The sequence below is a fragment of the Crassostrea angulata genome, chromosome 8 (assembly GCF_025612915.1).
Source record: "Crassostrea angulata isolate pt1a10 chromosome 8, ASM2561291v2, whole genome shotgun sequence".
Taxonomy (NCBI): Eukaryota; Metazoa; Mollusca; class Bivalvia; order Ostreida; family Ostreidae; genus Magallana; species Magallana angulata.
The window spans coordinates 11,327,744-11,350,946 of record NC_069118.1 but is presented as its reverse complement, the minus strand read 5'-3'; the positions used below and the strand labels follow the sequence as shown (position 1 = coordinate 11,350,946).

Sequence of the window (23,203 nt, the reverse complement as noted above, 5' to 3'; positions counted from 1 at the left end):
TGTCATTGTCTGTTTATGGATGCCTATGGTCATAACAAAACGTTTGCAGTGTATTCTCATAGTATACAGAAAATATGAAACATACACCATGTCGATGTACAATTGAATTTTAAAACAATGAATATGAAAACCTGATACCATTACCTGAATGCTACATAACAAATACAATTCATTTTTTGTTTGAACAAGAGGCTATAATGTATAAAATTGTATATTCAAATAATTATATTGCAATTCTGAAATGTACGGAAATGTTTGTTGTTTCTTTGTAACATGAAATCAGATCATGAATGACAGGTGACACAAATCTATAGAAAACTATCAACGCATTAAAAAAAACCAGGTTTCGTGCATTCAATTTTTTTAATAAAAGCTTTAATAAAATTGGTTTTCCCTGTACAGTGATACGGTTTTCCTATATGTTGGCAGTAATTTGTCCGTTTTTCAACTTGTTGATTATTTATTTTTTCCGATCGTCTGTAAGCCTTTCGTCATCTTGTACTCCTTGAGGCTCAACTAAAACTTAGAAATCACCAAGTCCAATTTTTGTTAATCAAGCAGTGATCGTATAGTTTTGTCAGAATTTCAACATCAGTTAGAAGCAGCCCAACAATAAGAATCTCTAATTCAAAATCCCTACTTTCACATCCAAATAAAAATTTTAATAAAATATTAAGCCCAAAATTACAGATCTATCAAAATCCAAAATCAAATAAAATTTCTATCTAGCATCATTTTAAAGGGGATTATATAACATTTTACTTATGATTGACAGTTCTGACTAGTCCGGCCCATCTACGATGACCATGAGTGAACATTTAGAGCTCAAATTTTATTTCTAAAAAATCAACATAGCTGTCAAAACTGTCTATCAAAGAGTATGGATGCAGTTTTTAACCGGGTTTTCCAACGGAAAAATCCGGTTATTGAAATGGTGAAAATGGCGGGCGGGCGGCGACTGACAAAAGAGTACCCTCATTGTACGGATTACTCCTTCTACAGTTTTCAAGATATAGGAAGTTGTTCTTTTGCAGATCAATTGTACATATATCAGAAGTGGGCATATTGCTAGGATTTTATTTCCGATGATTTCTATAAAAAATACCAGCTTTTGAACTTAATCATTTTTTGGCAAAATATTGCATATAGGGTACTCCATTTCACTGGATACAGTAGATAGTGTTGATCAATTCAGGGTTGACATGGATTATGGATACAGTTCACATAAAAGAAAACCCGGTTTGCTGTCACATTGACATCTTCGCTAGTCAAGGGTTTTCGGTCCACTTTGCTCCCAATAAACCCTTGGCGGATTTCATTACGAAAACTCGGTGATGTGGTTGCGCTATCTAGCGAGCAACTTGAGTTGCGCCCCTTGCATATTTACATTTTAATCGAATTAAACAACGGGTTATATAAACACTACGGCATTAATACAACTTGAAAACATATTGACTACCGAAGATCGGAACATAATTAACGATGCTATTAAATACGAATTAAGTTTTAACCTAGGGAAAGCACGGAATGTTTTATTCATAATGTCTCATAAGGACCTGCACCGGGAGTGAAAAAGTCGCCGATATATATCTGAAAACTTTCATGCCATAAAACCAGGTATCGTTGTCGTGAATATTGCGGACCAAACAAATTAAAAAAAAAAGAGCTCATCGAACCTTTAAAAGCAATAACCATAAGCAGGGACGTATATACTAACGGGATAGGCAACTTCTACATTCGCCATGTTTATCTCCCATGCTATCACGCGAGCTTAGACAAGTTTGTAGAACTATGTTCAATCCCAGTAAAATATATAAGGTTTTAAACGGATCTGGTTAGACTATCGTTGGGGAGGCACTGTATTCCAGAACTTGTGTCTCAACTTGTTAAAAGTACCGAATGTTTTACCAAAGATCACACATGTGTTTTCTTTTTGAAGTTTATATTTACAAGCACTGCGATTGGATCAGCTACTCCCAACTGCAGCCAATCATAAAACGGAGCTTGTCACCGAGTTTTCGTAATGAAATCCGCCAAGGGTTTATGGGGAGCAAAGTGGACCGAAAACCCTTGGGTAGCGAAGATGTCACACTGACAGCTTTTCATTTGTTGAGTCTTCGAGTCCCGAATCTCTGAATCCCCACCTGGGTATGATGCATCGCTTACACATAATACATTCATTCATACATGGCTTTAAGGTTAAAAATGTTAAATAGATGAAACAAGCATCACATGGATAAGTTGCAATATCAGGGCCTTCATTGCAGACACAGGATCGCCAAATATGACAATTTGTTGATAACTTGTTCATATATTTTCAATTTGGATTTTACTGTGCCCGAATTCCGTACCTTATGAATGAACGCCATTTAAGACTAAGATTATTAGGCTGCAGTCATCGAGTCTCCAGCCTGAGTATGACGCATCGCTTACGTATAATATCAAAAGGTCATAAACAAAAGCATATATGAGTTCATTGTTTAAAAGGTTACAAAGGTTATATAAACCAAGCGATACATTATTAGTATAGAGTACTAGAGCTATCGATGCAGACACATAATTGCCAAATATGACAACTTATTCATAAACTCCCACTTTGGATATTTGTGCCCGCATTCTACATCTGGTTGCATAAAATCATTTAGGAATGCTGCACAGTGCTACAAGAGTCACAGAGGTTTTTCTGTTAGTTATCATTACCACAATTCATTGCACAATGTCTAAGTATACGTAATAATCAAAGAGACCAATTTGTTATACCAACAATTCAAAGTTATAGCATATCATTTGCCTTTTTTGATTTGTGTGGTACATATCATTTGAACTGGCGCATCACTTTATATTTAATATTGAAACATACGTAGGTGTATGCTGGTAATATAAAGTAATCTTCATTTCGTCTAAAGTAAGGTTAAGTCATAATCAATAATAATTCTCCGCAATTATAAGTTATTAAAGTTATAATCATTAAGTAAGAGAACGCTGCATCAACCCAATGTAAATCATGCGATGACAACTAGTACATGTATGGTGATTAATGAAATTTTAAATGTCTTTCTTTTAAAGTTTAAAGGGAGACTCCATAGATTCAGCTGTTCGATAGAGATGATTCGGTCCACTCCTGTTGACTTTGTAGACCTCTATCCTCATGATTATAAAATAGCTAAGCATTTTCTAGTAAGAATTATATTGATAAACCCCAAAATAGCGGAAAAAATACACAAAGTTTCTTTTATCTTGCTAACTTGCTGAATTCCTTTAGATCTAATTGTTGCGAATTCAAGCGAACGCGATTTAATTCCAGGAATTTCTACCCGTTACATAACAAAGAAGCCATATAGTTTTCTATACAGTGTCTCATATTAAACTGAAAGAAGTGTCTATAAAAGAAAATCAAACGGTTCGTGAGGAGAAAAACAAAGAAAAATATAAAATAATACGGCATATGTTAGCCTGATATAAGACGCACTATATAACGGAAGTCAAACATGGATTACCGGAAGTAATCAGACACAGAGAAAAGAAATCCACAGAAATTGTAACGTGCTTTCAAAAATGAGAAGTAATTCTTATTTTCTTAGGGTGGCAGTAGAAAGAGAAATATCAAAAAGTAGAAGTACATTCCAAAGTGGTCTTGTAATAAAGAAATATTGCTTGGTATGTTTCTGAAGAAACCTACACAGGGCGAAAAACCATCTTTAAGCAAGTCCTTAAAGGTGGCTTAAAGGTGACGTAAAGGAGCTTAAAGGCTATACAACCTTTAAGCCGCCTTTAAGTCACCTTTAAGCAAGTGCTTATAGGTCCTTAATGTCCAAACTTCGTTAAGCCACCTTTAAGCATCTTTAAGTGGCATTTATGCTCTCTTTACACTGCCTTTACACTGTCTTTAAGTAGCCTTTAAGTCAATATTGATCAAGCTGAACAATAAAAACATATATTAAATGCAAAAGCTCTTTTATAGAGATGGGAGGGGGTCATCCGAGTGATAATATAATTTCCAAGGAAGGGAGGGGGGTGTTCCAGGCGGTTTTAATCGTCGCTCCATTAAACACAGATCGCTATCATCAGCACCGCTCCGATGGACACAGATTGCCGTTATAAAATTCTTTATAATTTTTTGGAGGTTTCAAAATTATTGTAGGGATGAGCGCAGTCTCTGTATCTTAATATGTGCATAAAACTAATTAAAATATGTTTGTTTCCTATTATAAATTAATCGGTGAAAAAATCTCTCTCTCTCTCTCTCTCTCTCTCTCTCTCTCTCTCTCTCTCTCTCTCTCAGTTCATCCGGTTATTAAACAAAATAAAGATAATGAACCAAAAATGCATGATTTAATTTGATAATCGGTTTAAGGTTTGTATTTTTTTTTCAATTTTCATTATTTCTAACTCTAGATCTGCTAGATACATGTTAAAGATGAAAAGACTCTCAACTGCCTTTGTTATATCGAGCAGGATATTACGGTGAGGACTAATCGCCGGAATGGCGACGGAATAGACGTAGTGACATACATAAAAAGGTCGATAACTTGTGTTAGGTATAAGCTATCACCATTCGGTTTTCAGTTTTTTAATTTGTGGATAGATGGCTATCAAAATATGTAAAAATTTATTTGATAGGTACATGTTTGATACATAAAACCTTGACCGGAATGAGCTATGGTCGCAAAAATCAGCTGCCGGAATGACGAAGTCGACTTCATAAAACATCTAATATCTCAAAAAGTGTTAAATATTTTTTCATTCGGACACAATTTTTGTAATCACAACGATTAGGCCTATAAAATGTGTAAAAATTGAATCGATATCTTAAGATTTAGTATGCAAAACCTTGACCGGAATGGAAATTTTTCGTTAAAAAAGAATGCTGTAATCGTGCAGTCATCTCTAAATAACCACCCGTATCATAAAAACCATTGAATATATTTCCATTCGGTCAAGATTTTTTTCATCCTTAGGTATACACCTTTCTGATAATATATAGTTTTCTATATTAAACTAGATTTAAATGCTCAAAACCTTGACCGGAATGAAAATTTTACACTCAAAATTTACAAATTTTATTAGATGCACTCCGGTATCGCTCAGGTAAAGAAGCCGTACTACAAGAAGGTGTGAACAACACAAGTAATAAAAACATAGAGGGTTTATTAAAACAACAAATTTCAATAGAACAACACAAATTTAATCACGACAATGGTCAATACATAGCCAATCTGTATAATCATTATTTACATCTGCACATTTTGAATGTTTCCAAACATTACAAAGCTTTTTCCCTAATTCAAAATCACAGCCTACCATTTCATCCACCCAATCTGAAAATCCACAAGAACAACAGCAATGAATTGTTAAAATCTTATGTTTTAAAACTGTAATGTCAGGAGTTTGTGATGAATTTTGCGGAAATTGCGTAAATAAACCATTTTCTAAACATTCTACAAGATGGTTTCTCATACTTTCTTATATAAAAGAGGTTTTAATTTGAAATGAATTATCGGTATTAAAACAAGGTTAGCAAATGCAAATAATCCACAATCATAGCCAGTTTCTTGTTGTTGAGAATCTAAAATCTAGAAGGGTTATTACGCCCATAAATAAGAGAGAGTTGAATTTCAAGAGATGAATGTTTACTGTTTGGTTCTTGCTTTTGCTAAGACTATCTAAAATACAAATTTCGCTAATTTCGGGAACTAACTAAACCTTGAACATACACTAAATTTCGTTACCCTGAGCACCATTTTTTGTAACCAAAATTTAAATGATTCCAACAGAATAAATTCACATTATTTGGCAACAACTTACTTATAGCATTGGAAACAGCCTTTTCCCTTTCTGTAACAATTGCATTTTTTTTTTTAAAGTTTTGGTATTTTCTCAATCAAATAATCAAATAAACGTTCATGACATTTTTGATATTTACGCTCATAGATTAAATAAGCTAGAGGTATACTTGGTCTGTTCTAAAAAAAGAATGTGTCTAAAAATCAATGGAGTTGCATAAAAATCACCTAGATTAATAATTATTTATTTATTAATTATCCTTCAATTTTATATACCACAGCTTCCATGGACAAGCTGCTTCTATGTATTTAGCTCTTGTACATTCTTACTCACTTTGATGTAAACAATTAGAATCATCACCCGATCCTAATTATCACGGCTTACACGGACAAGCAGTTTTTATATATAATATATAGATAGTTTTGATAAATTCTAATTCACTTTAATGTAAACTATTAAATCAGCATCACGGCTTACATAGACAAGCAGCTTTTTATTCAATTTTAGCTTTGGTACTGTTCTACTTACTGAGATAAAAGCATCGTTGATATTTATTTTTAATAAATAATATCAAACCCTTTATAATAAAAAAAATAATAACCAATAACAATTTCCTTATCTTAATTTCGCGTATATAATGGGGTTTTTTTAAAATGATGTTTAAAAAAGCAGATGTAAGATAATGTACGTATACGAGTTCATGTAGTACATATATGTTTTTATTACAGGTGTTGTTCACACCTTCCTGTAGTACGGCTTCCTTAACCCGAGCGATACATGAGCGCGTTAATAAAATTTGTAAATTTTGAGTGTAAAATTTTCATTCCGGTCAAAGTTTTGAGCATTTAAATCTAGTTTAATATAGAAAACTATATATCATCTGAAAGGTGTATACCTAAGGATGAAAAAAATCTTGACTGAATGGAAATATAATCGATGGTTTTTATGATACGGGTGGTTATTTAGAGATGACTGCACGATTACAGCATTCTTTTTTAACGAAAAATGTCCATTCCGGTCAAGGTTTTGCATACTAAATCTTAAGATATCGATTCAATTTTTACACATTTTATAGGCCTAATCGTTGTGATTATAAAAATCGTGTCCGAATGAAAAAATATTTAACACTTTTTGAGATATTAGATGTTTTATGAAGTCGACTTCGTCATTCCGGTCGCTGATTTTTGCGACCATAGCTCATTCCGGTCAAGGTTTTATGTATCAAACATGTACCTATCAAATATATTTTTACATATTTTGATAGCCATCTATCCACAGATTAAAAAACTGGAAACCGAATGGTGATAGCTTATACCTAACACAAGTTATCGACCTTTTTATGTATGTCACTACGTCTATTCCGTCGCCATTCCGGCGAATAGACCTGCCCGGATATTACTGCTTTGTTTGTCTAGACATATTTTGTTCGTTTGTGTATATCTAATTAGAGTCTATTGTTTGTCCAACTTAAGAAAACCCCTGGAACTAACACAGAATATACAAGATATACACAACAGTTTTGTCGTGTGCCCAGGTGCATGTTTGTGTATATCTAATTAAAGTCTATTGTTTGTCCAACTTAAGAAAACCCCTGGAACTAACACAGAATATACAAGATATACACAACAGGTGTGTCGTGTGCCCAGGTGCACGTTAGGGTTTCTAAAGGCGTTGAATCTTAGTATGTACGAGTATACGATAAGTCTAGTGAATAAAAGTTAATTTACATTTGTAATTCATTTTCAAAGCATTATTACCTAGCTCTGGGTTTCAAAGATGTTACGTCTACAAATTAACGATACATGTATGTAAGAGTAAAATCTTAAGGCTAATTAATTAATGTACCGGTGATCATAAATAGGGGTTGATTATTTAAATATATGTATAAGGATAAATATGTAAAATATACCTGGCCTGGCACATCATACAATTGTATGTACAAGTCATTTGCAATTGCCACATGCAGTAAATACGTCACCGGTAATTGGTAATTTTGTTTGTTATAGAATTGATAGTTTAAAAATCATGTACATACAATTACTTGTAAATATTTAAACATATTGGACCGGCGCCGCGATCATGAAAACCGGGAAACTGCGGGAAATTGAACAAATACCCTAATAGTATCAATGCATTTAATAAAAGAAATGATTTCATTTTCTTTCTTACATTTTTATAGCTATAAATTAGATGAACGTATATCTACTCGGTTTAAATTTATTAACTAAGAAAGCCTACTATAGTGAACCTAACGGTTTCCATTTAGGTATAATATATTTTTGTTCACTGAAGACAAAGTTCCTTATTTCATTCTAAATACATGCATGCATGTAATTTATAAATTAGATATAATTGATTGTTACAAACTGAATGGTTTGTCAAAATCTTTTCAAGTAAACACATTCAATAGTGATTCAATATCCACTGATATATAGGATTTAAAAACGCTCATATCTATGTAAGTTGCCGTGGCGCAGAGGAAGTGTGGTGATGCTAGTACAATAAGGGTCTCAGGTTCAATTCTCGCCATGGCCGGTTTTTTTTTTGTGTTTTTTTTTTCATTTTTCTTTCCAGAACAAAAACCGTTTTAATACCTTTTCTTTCATAAAGTTAATACATTTTGTTGGAAATTAAACACACTATTGAATTAAAAAAATTTAATGGCTTAAAGGTGGCTTAAAGGTAGCTTAAAGGTGGCTTATAGGTGGCTTAAAGAAGTTTGGACATTAAGGACCTATAAGTTGTCCTTAAAGGTGGCTTAAAGGTGGCTTAAAGATAGTCTTTAAGCTGCCTTTAAGCCATCTTTACGCTTTCTTTAAGCCACCTTTAAGCAACACATATAGCTTAAAGGTGGCTTAAAGATCGTCTTTAAGCTACCTTTAAACACCTTTAAGCTATCTTTAAGGAGGACTTAAAGATGGTCATTCATCCTGTGCTACGAAAACTCTCGTAATGATGTTTTGTTTTTATACCATGATTGAACTTTATTTATTTTACGATTGATAAACCAGTTCTACAACTTATATTAATATCCATGTTGGCACGGATGTTAGCGCGAGGGAGTCATTAGTGTGGGAAGAAGCCGGAGTACCCGGAGATAACCTCGTGTCCAAGCGGGCGACCGCCATACCTTATCACATACAACCACTGTCGATCACGGGGATCAGACTCGGGTCGCAGCGGTGAAAAGCAAGTGCGTTATCAACTACGCTATTTGGACACTTGGATACCATGATAAAAAAAATAATTCTTAACCAAATACGTTGTGGGAGGAAAGTCCATAATAAATGCATGAATAGTTTCAATTATTCACAAAAATCATTACAACTTCCATATCTACCACAATATAGTCTAATACTTGCAGCGGTGTGTATACAAAATGATTAACCTAAAGCGCGTTAGCCGCTGCAGTGTTAAGATTTTTCAAAAAAGTAATGATTTAATGCTTATATTTACATGTTTTTACTTCTTACCTTCATAATGGTCGGATTATCTCCCCCAAAAAGGTTTAGTTCTTGATTTCCCTACTCATAAGGATGGTTTGTGTCATTCATTTTGGTCTAGTTGTTCTTGAGAAAAAGTAAAAAAAAAATGTGAGAAGCTTACGGACAAACGGGCGGACAGGCGGACAGCTGCTCAGATAAGCCGACGAACTTTTGGTTCAGGTGAGCTCAAAAGAAAAAAAACCCACATTTTTTAAACAACTTTCCAAAAACTGATCTAAAGGGCTCACTAAAATTTCAATGCACTTGTTCATTGCATAACAACTAAAAAAAAATCCACAATAGTTTTCAATACATGCAATTCTGTTTTTGCTGAATCCAAGGATACAATCATGATTATCCTGTACTCAAAACGATACAAAAAATATTTCTATTGTTTCTGATTTTTTGAAAGGCGCTTTAATATGTACAAAAGTACAGATGTCATTTATATAAGGAATTCTACCCGTATCAAACAATTTTACTAATAGTAACAACAATTATTGTTTCATTTTACTTAGTTCTTAAATTGTTATACGTGTTTAAGATGTTTCTTTCCGCAAAAAAAACCCCATTAAACCTTCATTATAAACTAATCGAGAGAATGAAAATTAACAGAACGAAACTTTTTTTCCTTTACCATGGAAGGAACGCGTAGTGCAGCTAGCAGGCTGATTTAATTGACAGGTGTAGCATGTGGACTCAGACTAAACTGCATGCTGGATTCAATCACAATGTACCCTATTATTATATGAATATTAATTTATGAATATTTAAAATTGGTATAGTTCAAATGAAAGAAGGTAAAATTACGCCTTAAACTCTCTCTCTCTCTTTCTCTCTCTCTCTTTCTCTCTCTCTCTCTCTCTCTCTCTCTCTCTCTCTCTCTCTCTCTCTCTCTCTCTCTCTCTCTCTCTCTCATATGATGATCATAAACAGAGAATATTTGCATCGACGACACTCTGTAAGAAAAATACTGACAACATGAAAATTCAAATTTGATCCCTGATTTTCTAAAAATATGTCAAATAAACAACCCAAGCACTGACAGGAAATCGTTCTCCGCTTGACTGCCCATAATACACAGGCCCGAGACAAGTCCGTGTATAACATCACATGGTGATCGATGATCCCCGATCAACCAGTACTTTACCATAACGCTATTATGAACAAATTAGTTAAGTCTTTCACTGTTTGTATGTCCACTTCTTTTTAATGAATAAAACACAGTCATCATATTTGAGATCAAAGTACTGGACATTGTACTACCTGTTATCTAAAGTAAAGCAGTAATTTTAATTTAGTAGTATAAATGCCTAGCGGGTATTTATATGTTGTTACATGTTATTTGAATAGCTGGAGAAAAGAAGACAATATGTACATATCTATAGTCTGTTTAATAATTAACCAGCAATTCGGTAGAAACTTCTTATCTTGTGAACATTATTTATTTTTTATTCAATATTATTTCAATAAATCAATTTTTCTATAAACGTAAACTACTATCTTTATTTATGTAATTATTTAAAGTTTTCAAGTATCTTTTTATTTTACTGCTTAACATTTTTTGAATACAGACTATAGACAGGTAAATTTTAAGGTATCACATTTGGCTGGATGCGAGAATACGAGGTGGGGATGACCTCCGTTTTTGCCGTGGGTAGACCTAACAATTACATAATCTTGCGTAATATCCGTAAGCGCTTAGCACATTAAATCAACTACTTAATGATTTCGGTGTTGTAATTAGGAAAGATGGGTCGGATAAATCATGAACTTAAACTGCGCATAGTTAAGATGCACATCTCTCTCATCTTCACTCGAAGTTCCTGGTCAGACCCGGAATCAAGGACAACGGCTCTGTCAACTTCTTTGGCACGGTGTAATGAAGAATAATGACCCCCGTAGAATAATGACCGGGGGTCATTTTTCGACGTAGAATAATAAGTGTCATTTTCATAAAAATGAGTACACTCCACATGAAGAAGAGTGACCCCTGTAGAATAATGACCCCCTTGTAGATTAAAGTTTTTCAGTATATTTTTTTATTATTTGTGAAATAGTCTTTACAATATTGTAATATTTACTGCTGCAGTTTACAGAAAGTAACAGGACTTATAATTCATATTCAAATAAACTTAAAGTGAAAGAAGGGGTTTATCTTAGAAAATAAAAATCCTTCCGTTATAACAAGACATTGACGTATATGTATTGCATCGGGGTATGGTTGTCATCTTAAAGGAGCATGGTCACGATTTTAGTCAATTTTTTTTAATTTTAATGTTCACAATGCTTCAGTAAGGCATTTTTTAATAGTCAACCACAATTTGAGTGTCATTCGTTGAGTTATAAACAAGTTACAGAACTTGCAATTCTTTGCTATGTAAACAAAGCTTTTGTTTACATTTTGAATGTTGAAATAAAAATTCCAATTTTAGACCTTATGAATGCGTTGAACGTAAGGAACTGTTCATTTATGGTTAAAATGAATAAGAAGATAGACAAATCAGCTTGAAAAAGATTTTTTACTGGTATTTTTACCCTATTTAAACAACAACAGCGCACGAGCCTTGTTTACATGACAAAGAATTGTGAGCCCTGTATCTTGCTTATAACTTTACAACTGACCCTCAAATAACATTTGATCAGTAGAAATGCTTTCCTTAAGCATTGTAAATAATGAAAACATAACTCGACCTTAGGGCGAAGATGAAAAGTTGCAAAGGCGATAGTGCGAAGGCAAAGGAGCAAAAGTGCGAAGATGCGACGACGAAGCGCGAAGATGTGATGCCTAAATTGCGAAGGCGAAGGAGCGATACTACTATCCCTCCTTCCCAACTTCGCACTCTGGCTTTCGCATCTTCGTACTTTCGCCTTTGCTTTTTTTGATTGCATTCAGCAAGTCTCGGTCGATTACATAGAATTTAATGCAGGTGTAATGAAGAATAATGAACCCCGGTCATTATTCTACGGGGGTCATTATTCTTCATTACACCGGCAGTGAGCAAGATTATATCTTTCCTTCATTTGAGTAGACGGGGTATTAAATGGTGTCATAAGGAAATCTTTCAAGGGATACCCAGAGTCCCCCAGCAGCCAGCCACCTTCTGGTAGGGTTAGCCATGATTTCCGGAGTGCTGGAGTTTGACATTACGTATGCATCATGCGTACTGCCTGGGAATCGGCAATTGATGTTAAGAAATCTGAAACATGAGTACAGCATCGTTTGATCGTATAAAATTGAGAAATGCATTGTTCTTCATTTTAAAATGAATTACATTTGTAAATGGACTGCATTGTACAAATACGTTTAAAGTGTCTGGACAAACCTCATCTCTGCGTCCACTACCCCTTGTATATTCAGGGCATGGAAGTTCTTCCTTGATACATAGATGGGCTCCTCATCGCCACCCATTCCTTTGATAGGGATAAGCGTCCCGTCTATGGCTCCTACTACGTTAGGGAAGCGGGCTATGCAGTGAAATCGTTGTTTTATTTTCCTCAGAGACATTATTGACGACGGGAATGTAATGTTCTGCAAATGCTCACAAAGGGCATGGCACACCTTTGGTATACATATAAAGACGGGCGATTTTGAAACCCCATGGGTGTCCCCAACTTCGGAAAAGAAATCGGCTTTTGCAATGTAACGCAAAGTACATAACACCTGAAAAGGAATCATATAGGACACCCTTTTAAAAAACAATTCACATTTGTTATGCACGTTTGAAGTTAAAGCTTTTTTCTTTAAAATCAGGTATACATGTAGCCAACATATATGTCAGAAATACGTACTAAATCTTTATCAGATCAGTTTTAAATTGAGATTACTCCTATATCTAATTTGATTAAAAAGCAACAGACTTTAGACGAGTATTGATTATCTATCCCCATTTTGTTACTGGCAAGATGTTTATTGCACATGTACATCTAATACCATTACACTGAACTGTTTTCCTTAAATATGCGTGTAGCATATTAGAATTTTGTGTCTATCACTTTAAAAATATGTTTTTGTGTTCATGCATCTTTAATAATGAAAAATAGGTTGATAATAAAAAGTTATATAAACATATTAAATTAAACGACTATTTAAAGTGTCTCTGTTAATTTTTTTTTTTTACAATTTTGTTGAATTAATTATTTCCCCGCCAAACCTGGTTATACGTATTGAAGGTTTATGTTACTTCGAAACTTATTAATATGGTAAGTCATTTGTTACCTGTAATTTGTAAATATACTTGCAAATAATTGTATTTGAATGCCAAATTTTGATAATAAATTAAGTAGGTTCAGTAAAGATCACTTTTTAAATTGAATTCAAGTTATGTGTGTACAAGTATTAAAGTGTATAAAAAAGTGAATGCTCTAGCTATCAACAAGAAAACAGCTTGATTTTATTTTCTCCTTAATTGTAAGCAACATAAAGGCACTTTTCCCCTTTGAATTGATTTCATGGGGATACCAAAAGTGATACATTTACAGTCCCCTGCCGAAAACGGGCGCCCCCTCTAACTTCAAATCATGGATCCGCCTCCCTGACTTCTGCCGGAAATTTGATTCCTGACATAATGATTTTTTTTTTGTTTAGAAATTCCCGTTGCCATAGGATGTGAAATAGATGCTTTCATTTTCAATGTTTACTAAAAAGTACCTGCAGCTGCGTAGGGATGGCATGGGACCTGTTTGTATAGGGTCGTATTTGTTCGTCCACCCCGTCAATCATGTCAAGAATTAACTTCGATGAAAGCGATATCTTGAAATGAGCTCCGAGTCATTAAAAAAGTCCAGTGGTTGGGTTCTATCTCGAAAAACACGCTGCTGACTCAGAGAACGCTGCATAAATAAATATGTCGCCATTTTTATTACGCTACGTACGTTCCTACGTCTGCTGCACGTCACCCGTAGATTTTGACGTAAATCTACGCCCAATCGTAAGATACGACCTTTAGTAAAACGCAAAATCAGCCTAAGTTACGTCTACGTCTACGTTTCGAGTTACGACCTTTAGTAAAACTGGCTCCAGGAACGTATATACTAACGGGAAAGGCAACTTCTACATTCGCGATGTTTACTTCCCATGCTATCACGCGAGCCTTGACAAGTTTGTAGAACTATGGTCAATCCCAGTAAAATATATAGGTTTTTAAAGCGATCTGGTTAGAACATCGTTAGGGAGGCACTGTACTCGAAAACTTGTGTCTCTACTTGTTAAAAGCACCGAATGTTTACCAGAGACCACACATGTGTTTTCTTTTAATGTTTATATTTACAAGCACTGCGATTGGATCAGCTACTCGCAGCTGCAGCCAATCGTAAAACGGAGCTTGTCACCGAGTTTTCGTACTGAAATCCGCCAAGGGTTTATTGGGAGCAAAGTGGACCGAAAACCCTTGGCTAGCGAAGATGCATTAACAGTTTTTGCAACGAAATCACTGCCACTTTTAACATCACGTTTGAAAATTCGCTGTTTATGGTCGCCATGTTAATAATAAAATAAGAGACATTCCGAATGCGATTTCCAACAAAATGGCAGGCAAATTCAAACGTGTTTTTGAACAAAATGCCTGGGTACGACTCATTAAATGGATATTTTGTGGATTAAACTACATATGCATGTTTATAAAGGTTTGTGATGTATAAAATGTGTTTTTCTCATGCAGATTATTTTTAACAGACTTAAAATCGACGCGAAGCTGATCCGCTTCGCGGCTGCTACATTGCAAGTATATGGGACGAATTCTTACTGTGACGTGAGCGTAACCTGGTCACTGTAAGATTATTCTTTCTACACATATATAAAGTAAATAAGATTGCTTAAGATTTTCCGTTCCGTTTTCCGTTCCGCGTTTTAGCAGCACCCTGGAATGCTGCTGAAAATAAGGCTGACCCATGTATACACCAAGTTACACGTATTGGGTAAAGAGTGAATCATCTTGGAAAATTCTCGATGCAAAGTGGAGTTCCTTGTTCCTTTTCTAAACCAATCGATTTACGCAAACCTCCATGGAAATTTATGTTTTCCATACCCCGATATGAATCAGTAGAGATGCACATGCTGTTTGCAGTGCTAAACGTCAAAATCTGTCCCTTTGTAATCAAAATAAGGCTATAAATGGCTAACAACACGAACAACTGATAGTGTCAAATTTTCGGGACAAGCTCTGCTTCCTTCAGGACATTAATAAAAATATTACATGAGTAAAATCAAAGAAAACAAAATCTAGCACTACAACTAACACTACTAAAATTAAAGTACTGAGAGTACTGAAAGACTGGGTCTTGAAAGATTGAATTTGTAATTGTCCTGAATTTATTCGAATATGCTTCCAAAATTTATGAGTTTGAATTAGTTGTTACAATCTATGTTAATTCGGCTTTTTTGCTATTGTCTGATAGTTTGTCTAAATTTTACTCAATCCTGGCCTTCATAATTGTAGAAAATTGACACAACGGTATATTATGTAAAACAAGCATTCTGAGAGTATTGCATAAGCAATACACGTCCCCTACCGGTTTGTAGAAATTTGTGAAAACAATGCACTGTTATGCAGAATATCATTTCTTAACGTCAATTGTACCCCGAATCAACAGACTAACCCGATAACAATCCCGATTGTAAAAATAAAAAAAAACCTGTCGATTTAATTTACAACACAATGCTTGACACTATTTTACAGAATTTATTTGTTTGTTAGAAACAATAAAAGGAATGGTCCAAGTAATGCATGATATTATTACTGACTACATACTTTCCTCCTTTATTCAATACACACCGAACCAGAACATTAAAAAATTGGAATATAAAAAATTAATTTTCTCGAAAATACGTCAATCAGACACTACAAAAGTGTAAACTTGATCTGTAGTTTGACCTTTTGAAGCTGTTCAGCAAATTTCACATTATTCCTCAAACGCATGAAGAAAAAAAGTGTGGAAAACTGAAGTAGGACAGACAGACAGACGGACGGACGGACGGACGCAGAGGAAAGCTATAGAGACATATATAACAGATATTGTCACCCCCGCCATTAGCGTGTAAATGTTACGGGACCAACCTTACTTTGAGAACTACAAGTGCAACAGCAATTTTGTATAAGTCATTAAATTTTTTTCAACTTATTGACTTTTCACAAAGTAGTGGTACTGCATTACTTTACTCATGTAATGGTAATGTAATGCATTACTTCAAGAAAATCAAGTAATGGTAATGGTAATTTAATGCCCTAATTCATTAGGTAATGGTAATGCAATGCATTATTTTACAATGTAATTCACCCCAAGCCTGATTCCAACCAAGCCGGAAAACATGAACATTAACATTTAACTTGGTTCTTCAATCGATAATATTGTATTTTGGAAGACTTATACATCATGTGATATATACAATCGATATTGCAAGTTTGATCACTAAAGTCTTAATGTGATTTTAAGGAGTTTATTAAATAATAAAGTTTCACCTTTGAAATCTTTAAAATAAAAAATAATTTTGATAAATTTATCATATGTTGAAGTTAACATTGAAGTCTAAGGGAAAATGCATTTTTAAAAATATTTCTATAGTACAAGTAATTTTTTCACATATCTCTTGGTAAAAAGTTGCAAAAGCTTTCTCCGTCGTCGAATATGCTAAAATAGTTTATAGTTTACCATACTTATTTTCAGAAAATGATTTTTGAAATTTTCCTTAAGGGCGGACAACTTTTTAAATCAAAGTACTGAAGTACTGAAAGCCGGGCTCTTTTGGTGTGTCTTTATGCATACTGTGTAGTAAAGACTGAAAATATCCGTCCGTCTCTCTCTCTCTCTCTCTCTCTCTCTCTCTCTTTCTCTCTCTCTCATGCTTTTAATGTCGGCAAAGCATCAGAGAGCGACCAAATTTTGTAAGTGGCTATAAACAAAACATATGTCTGTCTAGTAGAAGTAAAAAAGTTCAACAGTTGCTGCCTTGAATTTTGCAACAAGCATTATATATTCAATCCCCGTTTCTTCATCGCGCAGCAAAGTAGTTCATGGAAATTCATGCGCATTGTATGTGTCCAAAATGCATAGTAATGTTTTAAAAACACGTTATTAATAAGAAAACTAAAAAAGATAGACAATTCATTAGAAATTAAAAAAAAGAAAAGAAACAAAATGCCAACACTTTTGACAAAACGTTGCTCTTTGTGCAACTATTTGGTATAGCGGAAGCTTTACCTTGACACTGTTTGGTTTTTTGTTTATTTGTGCTATTTATAGTAACATTGGCGATTTGCCTATAGCCAGGACTCTGCTTTCAGCAGAGCCCGGCTAAAAAGTTTAAAGTGCAAAAAGGTCATTTAATTCACTACATACATACACCCAAGTTTTGCTTATGTCAGCCTCATAACATCGTCGGATACCCACGGGTGATCGCGTCTTTTACACAAATAAAGTGGTCGAAAATTTAGGTTTTTGTGATTTTGGAACAATTCACCATTTGCGAGAAAACTTACAGGCTTTGGATCAGAATGATTCCCAGATGGAAGCTATGAAAAATGAAGTCCTTTTCGTGCTAAAACATACTACAAATCCGGTTGGTTCAAGAAACATTTAGAAAAAAAAACATTGCTGGAAGTTTTGTAGTGTTGAAAATATGGATGCAGATTAAAATCCTGTTCATTGCTTTTTTTTAATGTCTTTATTGTTAAGAGATACATGCAATGCTTATCAGATGGGTGATGGTGAAAGAATTGTACGCACTGCTTATATGGAATGGCTGTATGCTTCTGCAGTAAAACACTCAAAATATAAAATTTAGCTTTGGCGAATGATTACATACATAATTGCCATACTAGATACCAAAGAAAGCTTTGAGTATTAATGGAACATGACCGTTAACTTGAAAGGTGGAATTAAAAACAATATCCCGAATGATAATTGTGTAGAGATACAGGTACACAATATTAAATCTCAGTTAAACACACAAGGTGCAAACAAATCCTGTCAATCTGCAAGGCTAATTTGTATGACAACACAAGTAGTAGATGGAATAAAAGATCAGTTAATGAAAAGTACTAAAACTGTAAAATCAAGGAGTACAAGACCAACAGTTGACAAAACAGGTGATATTGTTAGAATTGTGAAAGTATTGCGTCAAAAAGGACAGGTGAAAGATTTAAAATGGGAAAATTTTTCAAATTTTAAGGAGCCATTGTATTCTATTAATAGTGAAGACTTGCACAACTGGATTAAAGCTCAAAAGAATGTTGAAAGTTTTCTTATGTAATTACAATATATAGATACATCTATGAGCATAATGAATTATGCTTTACCTCATATTATAGCCTTTTAGGTCTCATTTTTTATGTATTGACCAAGTATTTACACTTATCATATGCATTTTAGAGTGTCGGTAGCCAAATAGTATGACTGCTTCCTTAATATATCCTAAATTAAGCCCTTGTTTTGACATGCATACTTTGAATCTACCTCAGATTGTGTATATTATAATTATATGATTAAAATTTGTACAACCTAAGGATGTTTTTTCTCATTTTACTGCAGTATCAATAACAGGACATATAGTGATGAAATGCTGTCTAATGCAACACATTTGAAATTTTTCCAAAGTTAAGATTCTTATTTTTTTATTTTTGTTCTAATTATTTTCAATTTACTTGAATAATGTTTATTTTTCTTCAATTTTGCTGCGGTAGAAATATAAGCATTCTTCACTTTATGTCATCATACCTTTAAATGAAATACAAAAACAAAACCAGGAATATAATGAAATTATTTGTTTTAATCTGAATCATCGGCAAACATGTCGTCGGCACTATTATCAGAATCTGAAGAACACACAAGCAACTCGTATTTATAAAATGGATGTTAAAAATTTCAACAGTCAGTACTATTACAATCACATTGGACATCACAAATATCACAGCACATGTCCCTTAATCTTTTGGGGTCAGATTTTGATTTGTATGCTGAAAGTATGATATCCCTACGACAAGTTTCTTTATTTTGAGTATAGGTTTTCATGTCTTCATCCAATTTTGGCCACTCCTCCATCACCACCTGCTCTACCGAACTGTTGGACAAATCCATCCATATTTGGGAGGTCCATAATTTATAACATATTTAACCGATCTGAAATTCACTCCCATCCCTGCTGCACTTGTTGCAATTAAAACTCTGATGTTACCGCTCTTTTTAATCTTTTCTTTAACCGTGTCTGGTGATTGTGAATGAAACATGTCAACATGCTTAATGATATGCCCCAGAAAATAATTCACTGCAAGTTTTAATTAAAGGACAGAATATCAAAAATCTTTCACACAGTTCTTTGTCCATTTTTAACAAGTGAATAAGAAAGTAGAAAATGTCTCCATGTGAAACTGTGCTCTTAAATTTATGAACAAACAGCTTGATATTTTCTCTATCAGGATTTTGAATAATTTCATGACAATCTATCATGCAAAACTAATTCTGCATTTCCATTCGAGCTGATCTGTTAGCTGTTGCAGTTATCAACAGGACAGGACACTGTATTAGGGATCTGATTTCGCCTAGCTTGCTGTACCAGATACGAAAAGGCTCCATCTCGATTTCACTTTCAACCCTTAAAACATACACATTGAAATCTTGTGAAATAAAAAATAAAACTTCTTGTAAGGGATATTTATTTTGTGTGTAAGATACCGTTAACATAAAATTTTCTTACCGATGCAATACAGTATGGGCCTCATCGACGACAAAGAGTTTGAAATGTTTGCTTGCAACAAGCATGTCCCTCCACTTATTTATAGACAAAATGGATTCCGGTGAAGCAAACAGGAATTGAAAATTACCATTGATAATGTCTGTGTCTTTGCTTCTTTCTCTGCCTATATACGTTGAGGTACATTCACAAGATTTCAAGTATTCACATTGTTCTTTCATAATCGAGATCAATGGCGAAACTATCAAAACACTGCATTGGCATCAGTTTAATTTCGTCCACACCAGCTGGAAACCTTGGTAGCAAATACTTTTGCCACCGCCTGTTTTAACGGAAAGAAATGAATCCCTGCCTTTCAACAGCTGTGTAATTGTTACCTCCTGGAAAAGTTTTAACGCATCTAAACTGAACCTTTTACACATATTCTGAAACTTGCCCGAAATGTTTACGATAGCCGAACACGGATACGTTACAAGAATTCTGATTGGTTGAAATGCCATCGAGGTTTTGCGATGGAATCATATGATCCATGAATATCAATTAACTTACAACGATATTTCGGCTGGTTTGCCCACGGGTGATATGTAAAAGACGCGATCACCCGTGGGTATCCGACGATGAACTACGACTGCATATATAATTTATTAATGATAATTTGTTCTCAATGTGATGTTATCAATCATACGTTAGTACTTTGAATGTAAAAAAAAATATGAATTATCATTCTATCAGACCCATGAAGTTTATTCTGTACCTACATGTATCAATACATATGTGAAAGTATGTACATATTATTCATGAAATTTGGAGAGTTTAAGCCTCACTGTCATGTCATGGCAATCCCTGCATGATGAGGCGCAAAACTGCAGGTAAACAGATACGATGGCAAGACTGGAGTTCCGTAAACAAAAGAATTTCTTATAACATTACATCGCACTGAGCTCGACAAATGGTAAGTATATATATATGGTTTGAAATGTGAAAACTCAAATTCTGAGAAAAGAAATAGTAAAGTCACGTCATAAAATGAACACGTCCTACTATAAGAGCAGTTAAAGCTTAGGAAAAATCAATATAATTATAATTGCGTAAATTACTCTTTTTTTGATTAGGGTGCATGCCCCTGCAACGAGTTTTCTTTATTCATTTTTTATGATAATGCTTTCATTTTTATGCGATGTCTCTAAGTGATATACCCCTAGAACTTGAGGACATTTAACATATGAATTTGGTGAAGATTCGTGGTTCAAAAGTTGGATAACTATTACGATGAATATCATTAGAAACAGGAGGCGTTTCTTTGACTTGGGATGCTCATTTTGGATTAATATGAATGGAAAATCCAGGTACTTATATCCAATTTTTCAATGGTAAATTCATTTTGATTCACATAATCATAATTTTTAACTTTAAAATTCTACATGTAAAATGAAAAATTACAAGTACAATCAATAGCGAGGCTGTAAGCAAGTGTTTGATAGGACTGTTTGTTTTATCTGAGAAATATACATCTTATATAGAAATGTTTTGGCGGACATATTGTTTAATGGCATTGCCATTGCAAATCAGTATTTTATAAATACGATGCATATTTGACGTAGTATTAAATTGAGCTATGTGCACTTTTTAACCCATTAAAAGAATTCAAAATAAGCAGATGTCCAAAGATAAAAATAACATTGCTCGACGACGATATTATAATGCGTAATTTTACAGGAATGCAAGTACCTTCCGTGCAAGCTAATTTATTTTCATCAGCAGCTTTTTCTGCCTCTCTCCATAACCCTGGCAAACTCCATAAAACAAAACTTGCAAATTCTCAAAATACAAAATGATACATGGGGTGACCTAGTTCTTTTCATTAACATAGTGCAGGCGAGGTTGCATCATGTTTTCAAAATTCTGTGATGTATCAGGAATTCCGTTTGTATTATTATCATATTCGAATTACCACAGAAATCAGTGGCAGCAAATGCGTTTCTAAACGGTTTTATTACTTTCTTAAGCAATATAATGAGCAACTATACTTTGTTTTTGTATGTGTGTTGAATTTTGACAATGCTTTTTTCAAACAAACGGGGAAATGGCGAACAAAAGTCTTCATTAATTGAACACTTGTGAATAATTTGTTAAAAAAAAAAAATATTCAATTATGATATTTGAAAATGTTGATGTAAATAAAACTAAGCAGTAAAAGCAAACAATTTCAAACGAAATGGTTCAAGTTTTTTTTCAACGCATTACATATTTATATTTTACCAAATCACTACAAACAACATGTGTGCAGTTTTAGATTAGAGACTGTAAATAATACACACAGGAACATTTTACAATAATTGAATATTTACCATTAGTTTGGCAAAGAGAATTTAGAGAGTGACAGGGAAACACTTTCTGTAAGATTAAATGGTAAATGAGTAGCCCATAGTTCACCGAGTTCCACCTGTCCGCTACATACACTATTTTCGTTATTCTCATTATACGCATCTGTTTTAAAATATTGTGTTGTTTGGGGCAATTTTCAAATTTTGAAGCATATAATTTATTCATATATACAAACCTTAAAAAGGATGTAAATTCACGACGCGGCCATGTCACATATCTATCATGCTATAAACATCAATATCTTGTTAAGGATTACGTTTACTCAGGGTTTGAGATTTCAAAAAATATTTTTAAAAAGTTCAATATCTGTAGTCCAAAGTTGTTTTGAAAAACACAAAATAACAACGTTATTAACAAATATCGATATTGATATCCATGATTTGTTTATTTGAGGGAGATATGCTCCGACAACGGTAGATTAATATTAAAACAGAGGAAATTCGAACTAATTTTTTCATTTTCTCTTAAAAACTTTCTGTTGCAAGTAATTGCAAAAGTTAAGTTTATATATTTTTTTTCATATCATTTTACATATTTTATGGTTGTATTTTCTCGTCTATAAATTTATATCACTGGCTGGTACGTGATTGGAAAAATCTTTAAAATACATAAAATCGATTCAAATTAAAATATCTCGAAATTTTGATCATTGACCTTATATAATGTTAATGTCAACAAAATACAGAAAACAAAAACAGTTTAAGGCAATCAATGGTTTGGAGCTCTTATTAGTCAGTTTTTTGTAAAACTCGGTCACAAATGGTTACAATTTTGGAAATTGATAGAGGAAATTCGGACTAAATGAGACTTAAAATATGATCTTAAAACGATTCAGTCAAATATGAAATTAGTAAAGCTACTCGTA

At 33.7% G+C, this 23,203-nt stretch overlaps 2 pseudogenes; both read right to left on the bottom strand.

Annotated features, from left to right (window-relative positions):
• Positions 1-12,309: 12,309 nt before the first annotated feature.
• On the bottom strand, positions 12,310-14,126 carry LOC128159294 (putative nuclease HARBI1; annotated as a pseudogene).
• A 4,905-nt stretch (positions 14,127-19,031) lies between these two features.
• On the bottom strand, positions 19,032-20,390 carry LOC128161366 (probable ATP-dependent DNA helicase RecS; annotated as a pseudogene).
• Positions 20,391-23,203: the final 2,813 nt, after the last annotated feature.